Source organism: Anas acuta, chromosome 2 (genome assembly GCF_963932015.1).
Source record: "Anas acuta chromosome 2, bAnaAcu1.1, whole genome shotgun sequence".
NCBI classification, from domain to species: Eukaryota; Metazoa; Chordata; class Aves; order Anseriformes; family Anatidae; genus Anas; species Anas acuta.
In genome coordinates, this window is record NC_088980.1 from 24,096,941 (window position 1) to 24,105,649 (window position 8,709).

Consider the following 8,709-nt stretch of genomic DNA (forward strand, 5'->3'; position numbering starts at 1 on the left):
CACTTTATTACTTGGCAGAGAAATCTACTTGGACATTTATTAAGAGCTAAATATCTTAATTACAGAATCCCTCTAATGGCTCCAGTCCATCCAGCCTTTATCTGGCCCTCACCTAGTTCACCTTCAGTTGTTAGTTTTGTTTTAAAGTGATGCTTCCAATGTTCTTGGCCTGCCTCCTGGTTTGTGTAAATCTCAGGGACATCGTGGTACATTCCTGCAAGTCCAATCACAGCATGGAGCCTCTGTAAACAGCAGTCATTAGCAGAGTGAAAGATAATGTAAACGAAACTCTTGGTGTAATGTTTACTTTCTATATATGAAAGGAGTGGATTTTGATATATTTTTATAAGTAGGAAAACACCCAAGTAAAAGGGAATGTGTTTAAACGCAGGGCACCAAGGAGCTCCATAACCTGGCTGTGTTTACAAAAGTGTCCGTGCCACCTCGAAGTACCTCAAATAACTCTTGGGAAGCAAAGCTGAGGGAACCTTTTCATAAACTGGTCACAAGCAGTGCTGGGAAGGCAATCACTAGAGTCTCCGAAAGAAAAGGGGCAAAAAGAGCTCATAAACTCCTGAAGCTGTGCCAGCATTTAGCAACCTTCCTTTGCATCCGTGGGGTGTGACCACCTTTAGCAGAGCCAGCTGTCTATTTATAGCCGCCTGTAATTTCCATGGAGAATGTGAATGCTGATGCCACCTCTGAAGATTAGCACTCGGGGCAGATATATATGAATATGGATTAATATATCCCATTTAGGTAACCACCCTGCAAACATCGGTGTTCTAAGCTCATTTGCTTGAGGTACCAGCTCTGAAAGTGCTTTGGATGTCTGTCCTTTGCTCTGAGCTGGTGTCTTCATAACCGGCTTTAGACTAACCTATTATTTACCAAGTAAAAAAAAATCATTTAAAAATGCAAGTCGTGAAGCTTATTATAATTTATATTGTTTCCTTACAGGATTAAATTTACCAGTTTGGAGGAGGGAAACAAAAACCTAATGAGGAGGCCGACACCAGGAAGGAACCATGGCCTGTTTCCTTTCTTTCTCTGTGGTGGATTTCATTCAAAAGAAAATTGAAGCTGGCAAGACCCTGTTTTTCCCTGCAATTTATTTAAAACCTTGCACGTGTTTGGATACCTTGTGATTTCAGAGAACTATGTGAAGATTAAGCTTTTGCTTACTGATACATGGCATGTACTCTTTCAGTCTTTTGTGTTTGATTTTGTTTGATTTTCCACTGCAGTGCTGCATCTTTGTAAGGATTTTTATGCTTTCACCAGCAAAGTCTTAAATACATTAAGACAACACATTTGGTGTTCACACTTCTTCAGTAATGACTGTACAAAAAAAAAAAAGCCAACGGTGGCATAAAGGACTGTGTGTTTTCTTTGAGAGTTGTGCACATTTTGCAACCAATGGGAAGACAATTTCTGCCAGAGCAAGCCCAACTTGTCTGATCGGCTGACAATTACAGCACCTTGCCACTATTCCTGAAGTGTTGGGTTATTCCTTTTTTTTTTTCATTATCTCCTCAGACCATTTATATCCATATTAAAAACATGGCAATAATTGCATGTTTATTTCAGTACTCTGAATTTGGTTACTCTGCTTAGGCTATGTAGCATGCCAGTTTTCAAAATAGGCCTGTGAGAAGGACAAAGCAAAAAATGATGAGATATACTCAGCTGACAGATACAAGACAAATTCTTTAAGGTTTTACTCCCATTATGCATATTTCTTTCTTTGATGGGTCTTGGCTAACATCTCTGTTTTTCCTCATGTTATTTACCTTTCAGAAAGTTTTCTTGAAAAGAAAACAGAGATGCTGAAAATGTTCCATTTAATTCAAGGCAGATACTAAGGTACAGAGAAACTTTTGTTTAATGAGCCATTAAATCCAGCTGTGTTATTTTGCTGCTTACAGAGTGAAATGGAGAATTTTCCTTATCCCAAGCTGTTTGCTGTTCCACACCAAAGCACCTTTCAAGTTATTTTCTATAGTTATCCTGATCTGATTGGAAGGCACTGCCAGATGACGTGTCTTTAGATCGCTTTTCTGAATGAATCATTCAAATGCAAACTTTGCAAGAAACAAAGTTGTGTGATTTTAGAAAAGGAAGCCCCTGCTACATTGTGTCTGGGGAGAACATTGTGTTGAAGGGTGGAATAAACCTGCCCTGATCATAATACAATGCTTTGCATTCAGAAAGAGCAGGGTATGGTGCAAAAACCACTGCTGAGTTATGCTCCTGCTAGGACAGAACCGCTTGCTAGGCAATATTATTCTACACATAAATTTGACATCCTTTGCTTGCTGGGTGCATTGAATTACATTTTAAAGAAATGCAGTAACACTTTGGTTAGTTTTCAGTGTTTAAAAGGAGGGGAAAAGGATTTGTGCTACTGCCATCTTATTAAACTCCAGCGGTGTTTAATAAGAAAAGAACACCCAATAAGGCAAATCCTTGAATGCTCAAGTAGCTACGAAAGGCCTCTTAATGAACTAGGATATGAGTCTACACTTTCAAAGAGTTGAACCGTGGAAATATTCTCAATATTTGCACAGCCATTAAAACACAATTTTCCCCAATGACATCTCTGTTTCAGGATCTGGTAAAAGCCATCTGAAAGCCACTTTCAGTCACAATCCTATTTAGAAGTTACTACAATTTTTCTCCTGTGTTTCTGAAGGGGAAAAAAAGTGACCACTGAACTTTTGACTTTATCACACACTGAAACTGCCTTAGACGTGGTTTGTTTGGGTTTCATGTTGCTTTTTTTTGTAAGAGAAAAGTCTTTTATACATTATCTTTGCTACTTAAATTGTGTGCAGTTTGATGACTAAAATTAGCTATTTTTAGAAAAAAAAAAAAACTTGCTGCAAAAATCTGAAGAATTTTTGAAAATGTAACAAAGATTTCAATTAGGAATATAAGGGTAGTTTCATAGACACATCTACTTGGCAGCTTAAATCGGGAGGCAAGCAATTATGCTGCTCAACTAAACATCTGAAGGTTTAATATAGAGAGTAATTCCCTAACTGTTCCCACAAGCCTAGCACATTGCTATCCGTAGTGAATCACGGGGTATTTGCTTAAGGTATGTGTGTGTGCGTGTGTGTGTGTGTGTACACACACGTGCGTGTGAGATTATCTTCTCTGCCCCATTCCCACTTTTAAGCAACCGCTGAAATAATTAAAGTTCATCCACACATCTTCAAACTCAGTTGCCCGAAGGAAAGTGCATAAATACCTAGGTTCCTAAATAGTAACTTGATTTTCAGCACTAGTGGGGTTATTTCAGCTGCAGATCAATTAAGGGATGACTGGGATTACTTATGCTCCTCCTTTCGGGTTGTTCTGATTCCCTGTGGTGACTTGGGTTTGCTGTCACCAGCAGAGGCACTGAGTCTTGGGGGTGTTCCTGCACCAAGGGCACCTGGGCTCAGCCAGCTGCTGCCATTCGCGTGAGTGCTGCATGTTCATCTAATCTTCTGGGAAACCTCAATTTATTAATTTTTTATCACTTTGAGGAAGTAGAAGCTCCTTTGTCCAGGGAGCTGACTGTACAGCCTTATTTCCCCTTTTCTCTTTCCAGTAGAGCCCCTACCTGCATCGGTAACCTGATTTGACACCCATCAGTTAGGATCCCCTGCCCATCTCTCCAGCATCTTGCAGAAGTGAGGTTCTCCCCATAGCTCTTCTCAGTGCTGATGAGTGGACCTTTTAAATCCCATCAATGCTCTTGGTACAACTTCAGGGAATATCAGTAGTGTTACTCTCTTTTTCTCACATCCTTCCCAAACCAGTTCCCTGCAGAATCTTCAAAGGGACAAGTAAAATTAGCCTGGTCTTCCAGACATGCTGCAGGTGCTGGGAATGCAGTTCTTTGTGCCATCAGTAGTCAAAAGTTGGTTTAAATGGCCAGTAGCCTGTGCAGCCCAGTCCTTGAGGAACTGCGGGACTCGCTTGGAGTTGATAGCTGGAAGCAGTGTGACTTTTTTGTCTCACCACTTGGCTGGGCCCCAGGAGATCCTTCCTGATGATGCTGAGAGGATATGGCTTAACTGCCAGAGGGAAGAGCAGCCACAGGGCAGCAGGTACAGCAGGCAGATAGAAGTGGGAAGCACATCCTAACAGCGTATGATACCTGATATTAGTTGACTGGGGAGGGAAGATGGTGACAGAGATGGTCTGCATGGTACGGAGGTTCCTTACGAGTTCAGGTTCCCAGAACCTGGCTTTAAAAGCCAGCCATCTGGAGATGGCTTTGTCCCCACTCGTGCTAGGCTCAGAGCAGCTCTAACCCATGCCCAGCAGGCACAGCACCAGTCAGGACACACCAACGCTGCCAACATTACATTCTTGTGTGGTGTCCCGGGTCGGTTGGGTTTTTTCGTTTCTCACTATTGTTTTTAAACAGAACCATATTTTAGGATAACGTCAGTACATGCAACACTGAAAATTCAATCTGCAGTAGACAGAGGCACTGGAGTTTTCGTTTTGTCTTTGTTGTGCAGGGGTTCTGGACTTCAGACACCTGTGGAAAGAAGTTAGGGTGATAAATTCCCTGTGGGCTAGTGGGTGACATCCACTCCTGTGTACTCTGTGTCAGTGCACGCAATTGAATGTGGTCAGTGCTCTGGTATGCTCACACACAAAATACTCATCTGTGAATACTATTGGATTTTGTAATCTTTGTTATATAAAATGTTTAGGCTGTACAGACTGGGGAGCAAAACACTGACACCCCATATAAATAGAATTATGTTGCATTACTGAGCATAACAAAACTCTCCCCTACCAGCGTTTAGGTGGAGTGACCGTATGTTACTGCCTTGCATTTTTCACATAAGCAAAAAATCTAAAAGTAAAGGATGCACTAAAAATTCCCATCCCCCCAGATGCATTTCAATGGTGCTGCATACAAAATCCCAGCTTGCCAGCTTCCACGTGGATTTTTGTATGGTGCACTAAGAGGTGTTCTTTTTTTAACGAATAAAAAGGGGAGGGCTGGTACATGAAAACAATGTTAATGTAATTAAATATATATATATATACTTCAGAAGAACAGCATAGTAAGCAGTACAGTAAAATAAATGTTGCATTATTTGTTACACCTTGTAATTTGTCTGTATTATGAAAGATGTAATGGTTTGTCAGCTGTAACTGTTGTTTTCTTGTAACATCATATTGAATAAAGTGTAGCAGAATCTCTCTTCTCCCTCATATATGTGATCTAGACCACATAAAATCCCTAAATCAGGGAATAAAGCCTTTCTTTTATTTTTTTGTTCTCCAGAAAATGAACGAGGAAATGTTTGTAAACAACAGATTTTTATGGAAAGAAAAATACTTAGAAGCAGGCAAGCACTTAGGCAGTAATTAGTTGAAAAGATTAGGCATTGAATCAGCCAAACACATGAGCTTAATCAAAACTACAAGGCAGTTGCTGGCTACACTGGGCAAGGTTTTTAGCGCAGTGTGTTTCTGTCTGTACTAGTTAGTAAGTACATTATTTGGTGTCTCTTTCCATTTGTTATATGTATGTGTGACAATGGACCTCTTTACAACACACTGGCATTTAACTGAAGTGGTAGAAGGGCCAGTTTACTGACAAAAAAAAAAAAAAAAAAAAAAAAAAAAAGGCCTGATTTCAATATATCATTGTATGGAGAATAAACTCTGGCTTATTGCAATTTCTTTTGAAATAAAGACCTGATAATTCTGGTGGAAAATTATGTAAAACACATGCTCTGCATTTTTCACAACTTTGATGTGGGAGCTGGATTTGCACCTGTTCATACTCGGTTATTTATCTCTGTAAGTATTTATGTGCTGCTTGGGTTGTTAACCAGGAATTTATTTATTTGTGCATTGCAGCATTGGATAGGCAAGTGCTCACTTACCGTGAATGTAATCAATATGCACCTTCAGTATTTTTCCTTCCTTTCCATTGCTTCTAGCTTTTGGGTACCAACATCTTGCCAAGACCTATTTTTAGACGATACAAGTTAAATCGATGCAGCTCGCACAGACTTGATTAGAATGTTTGACTGAAATGTCAGAATATGCTATTTTAGCAAATGCTAAATGTCTGTAGGAATCTGTTGGTTTTAACATCACTTTGCTCTGGGATGGGAGATGGCTGGAGAGCAAGTGCTTGTACTGCCTACGCTGATGGGGAAGCCACTCACCTGGAATATAGATAATGGAGGACGTAAACTCTGGTCTTGTCTCTGTCCATCTAGGAGTAATTGAAGATAAAATGGTCTTTTTTAGAGCTAGCACAATATAGCTTGATCACAGGACTGCAGTGTCCTGGGCTTTATCTGGTAGAATCATGTTCTGGCCCAGCTCTGATGGCAAAACTCTTGAAGAGGTTAATTCCCATATTTGAATACAGAAAGGTTTCACAAAATGACATCAGCTGCACCCCAGAGGCATTGCACAAAAACAAAACAAGGAAACACATGCATGTTCATCTATTTCTAGTTTGCCCCCAGTTCTCACTGGCCAGGTCAAATTTGGAAAGGTGGTGCCTTTTCCAAGCCTAGATGAAAGGTTTATCTCGGGTAGTTGATTTGTCTGGCATTCCTGATGCACTACCTCTGTGGCAACTTTAACCTACAAATCTCTCCGATACAAATGAGGACCGAGAATTATTACTTTAAAAGGTTTGTGTTTTTGAGCACTGGGTACCAGGAAGCATACTCAGAGTGAGCTGCTGATTATGTAGTCTAATTGTTAAAACCGTCTCCTTACCCCCTTGGCTGCACTCCTAGCCTTTTTAGCCCCAAGGCTTTCTTTCTAAGCAAGCCTGGCTGCTGCAGCAAAGCAAGAGATGCACTTGCTACAATAGCAGCCACCCCTCCCCTGAGAAAAAAAAAAAAAAAGAAAAAAAAAAAACAAGAAAAAAAACAAGAAAAACAAAAACAAGAAGAAAAAAAAAAAAAACAGCAAGGGAAGCTGCTGGAACAACCTTGTGCCACTAGGTTAACACATACAGTTTCTAAATAATGTCTTTCCTTGTAAACCTTTGCAAAGTAAACCCTACAGCAGCGGAAGGACTTGCTGCTACCAGTGGGGGGTGGTGTTATGGACATTAGATTTGAGAAGCTTATATAGCACATGGGCGAGGATAAAGGGATACAAATCAGAGAGAAAAAAAAAATGAGGAGATTAAAAAAAATCCAGGGCCAAGTATTTACTGTTCATTCCCCTTGTGAGTGGTGCTACATATTGTCTGCAGTGAGTCATGCTGAGAGCGAGCCAGGCACAATAATAGCAGAGAGCAGTCCTGCAGCCCCTTCGTTATTGCCTGCGCTGGCTGGTACTGAGTTGGGTGAGAGAAAGGGATTCCAAAAAATGTTCCTTTCTTTTCCTTTTCTCCTGTTTCCCAGAGGGCCTGGTAGTGATTGCTGGGGATGCACTGCCTGGAAAGAACTGCTAAACTAAAATCAAATGTATTTTTAAATTAATTTTCCAGGGATCGATATGGTGATGCACATAAACACGTAACAGCTTGAAGGGCTATGCAACAAAACGTTTCAGTGCTATACACCCTAGTAACGTCTTGAAGCCTTAGGAGTTTTATCATAGAAACATTGCAGCCTCACCTTTCAACTGGAATTAGGATTGCAGTGCAGATTTACTTTACCATCAAAAGGGTAGGTGTGCAGCTTACAATCCGGCTAATTATAATAGTTTGCCCCCAGCTTCCACCTGAGGAGCTCAGAGATATTCATACATTAATGAAATGAGCTGTACACACAGCCCTGGGATATACCGTGAAGATAGAAAGATACACATTTTGTGGATGGGGAAAAAAAACAACCCCCAAAACCAAGGCACAGATTCAGCTCTCTATTTTCAAAGCTTTTCATGGGCACAAGCAGCCAACAGATTACTTTATCTAGTGTTTAGTGAAGACAGCATTCAAGATACTTTTCTAGAATGGTTTATCACAGCAGAAAAGCATAAAACTTCTGTGTTCAAAACAAGTAAAGACAGATGGAAAGATATCAATATATTATTATATGACAATATGCTCTGGTCAACTACAAAGAGCTGTTCATTGACCATATGATTGGCATCATGTCAGTGGGAAGCAGAAGACATTGCATGTACTCCCGTGTCAGCTTCCCTTGGAAATACTATAAATATGGACTTGGGTGCATCAGGAGACATAGATAAAACTGTCAAGCTTTTTAGAGACTTTCAGGTACCCTTCTATATGCATGCAATACAAACAGTAAAGCAAAAGTGATTTTTCTGCTTTTTAGTTTGTTTTTGTTTATTTGTTTTTCTATAGAAATGGCCCCCCCTCTCCCAGTGTGCTGTTCTGGCGCATTACATTTAATACATGCAAAGTAGTATAGCCCTAACATGCCCTTTTTATGTACTTTGCTGGCTGCCACAAGTGCTTGTCTATCTACTGAGCCCTCGGAGAGCAGCCCAGCACATTTTGGAGTACTACTGCCTCTTTGGTGGAGATGTGAATCACGGAAGCACTGCACTTCTGCTCTCCCACATCAACCATGTCCTTTCTAGAAATGCCTGCATGCATTTGGAAACGGCAGTGTTTTCACCCACTGGCTGTTATTTAGCTTGCACTCGTGCATGCCGAGGGACTAATCCTTTAGCAGGAACCCGTAATTTTGGAGCAACTCCATTAGAAGTCACAGGTATCTCACTCCTCTGCCA

At 40.6% G+C, this 8,709-nt stretch overlaps 1 protein-coding gene across 4 annotated transcripts in view; it reads left to right on the top strand.

Moving 5' to 3' along the window:
• CDK14 (cyclin dependent kinase 14) overlaps positions 1 to 5,220 on the top strand; it is a 332,773-nt gene extending 327,553 nt beyond the window's left edge. For all 4 annotated transcript variants that reach the window (XR_011093764.1, XM_068673922.1, XM_068673924.1 and 1 more), the window contains one exon: positions 961 to 5,220. The gene's annotated coding sequence lies outside the window, so the exon portion shown is untranslated. The remainder of the gene's footprint in view (positions 1 to 960) is intronic.
• Positions 5,221 to 8,709: the final 3,489 nt, after the last annotated feature.